The 1936-nt window shown below is 45.2% G+C and overlaps 1 non-coding gene across 1 annotated transcript; it reads left to right on the top strand.

Annotated features, from left to right (window-relative positions):
• The first annotated feature begins 1683 nt into the window (after window positions 1-1683).
• Window positions 1684-1756, top strand: GLOTRDRAFT_t66. The gene has a single exon. It is a non-coding gene; the product is annotated as a tRNA-OTHER (tRNA).
• The last annotated feature ends 180 nt before the right edge of the window (window positions 1757-1936 follow it).

Below are 1936 nucleotides of genomic sequence, written 5' to 3'. Positions count from 1 at the left end.
AGCACATTTTCGCTCTTCTGGGAATGTGGGAACCAGCTGTACAGTATGGGAAATGGAAAGAAAAAGCGCCAAGTTAAAGGGCTTAAGTCACCAGGGTAAGAGTCATGGTCACCTACTTTGTAAACAATATGTCCAGATTACTGGGCCAAGCCTTGCGTAGGGTGCTGGAGCAAAGGTACAAGGTTGTATTAGGTTGTTGGGAGTATTGTAGCCTGGTTTTGTAGGTGGTTGCTGGATTGATTGTACCACATTGTACCTAGGTTGTGGGGTAATTGTACCCACATTGTACCACATTGTACCTAGATTGTACCCATATTGTAGACTGATTGTAACCCTGTGCTGAATGATTGTACCCTTGTTGTGGATAGATTGTACCCCATTGTACCTAGTACTGGGTTGATTGTAACCCTGTCCTTGACAGATTGTACCTAGATTATGGGCTGTTCTGGATGGATTGTACCAATATTGTAGGTTGTGGGGGGGCTATTGTACCCCTATATTGGACAGATTGTACCAGGATTGTAGCCTGTTCTGGATCAATTGTATGTACATTGTAGACCAATTGTACCACCTTGCACCTTGATCTGGAACAATTGTACCCCCTTGTACCCAGGCCGGATAAAATTTGGAAAATTTGGAATATATTTGGGGGCATTATTGTGCTATTAATGGATGTGGCATACCTGCCTATTATGGACAAATATACAGGATGGGCTGAAATAAAATTGCGAAAAATCAGGAAAAAATCAGGGCTGATGGGAGGGGGTAATTCTGACACATGTGTGGCTACTTAATTACATAATCACTTTCCTGATATGGTTCAACATGATGGGGTACCCACCATGACCACAGTTTGGATCTCTTTCCATTCCGGGGCATAATTTGCTGTGTCTGTAGCTCAGGAACAAGGGCACATTACTGGACCAGGCTTGTTGTACAACAAAAGAATACTTCCTATGCCAAAACATGTTTTTCACCACCAGCTCTGGGATAATGTTTCACATTTTTCCACACCAATACTGAGAGTAGTGCTAGATCCTATAGGGGCTGTACTCACCCCACACAGGGCTACAAGTTTACTTAAGAGTGCAGGAGAATCTGACCACTCATTTATCAGCTACCGCTTGTCACCTGTTCCCCTCCTGGAGCCTTGTCCCAGCTACCGCTGTCATGTCTGATGGTCAATACAGACTCTATCTAGTGTATACTACAGGGTACAACAGGTCACAACAATTTTTGCACATTTCCAACCAGTATCCACTGACATACAGAGACACACCACCAGCCTAACCCAAAAACACCAACAGGTTGCTGTACCACATGATCTAGATGTGGTATCCTCCTGCAAATGCTTGCCAGCATTTCCATGGGTATGCCCTGTGATTCATACACCTTGCCCCAGCCACCCTGCTACAGCCCATGTGTTGAAGTGTGTCAGGCTCCGGGACTGAGACAGTACTGGCCAGTATCGTAGCCACCTATGTTGCACTGGCACTGGGATGCACAATGGGTGGGTGGTGTTGGAATGGGTAATCATGCTTACTCATCTAACAGGAGTGAGTCCCTGAACTGTCATAAGACCTACCAATACCTAGTGCCTTGCATGAAGGCCATTATGGGTAGTAGGCAACAGTTACACTCAGCTATACAAGGTCATATACCTTAGTATGTCCTCTGAACCAAGACCAGGTAGCTCAGTTGGTAGAGCTCCTGGGTATATGCCAGGTGGTCCCAGGTTCAATCCCTGGTCTGGTCATTTATTATACTTGACAGGTGGATCAGGATGGATAGCACATGGAGAATACCCAGGGAGGTGCTAAAAAGCATGGTTGAGAAAATATCATGTCTCGGTCATGTAGGATAGCAACATGTTAGTGTTTTTGAGTTAGGCTGGTGGTGCATCTCTGTATGTCAGTGGATACTGGTTGGATATGTG

This window comes from Gloeophyllum trabeum, assembly GCF_000344685.1.
Source record: "Gloeophyllum trabeum ATCC 11539 unplaced genomic scaffold GLOTRscaffold_00005, whole genome shotgun sequence".
Classification (NCBI taxonomy): domain Eukaryota; kingdom Fungi; phylum Basidiomycota; class Agaricomycetes; order Gloeophyllales; family Gloeophyllaceae; genus Gloeophyllum; species Gloeophyllum trabeum.
Note: the sequence above shows the minus strand (reverse complement) of the source record. Positions and strands in the feature narration are given on the sequence as shown.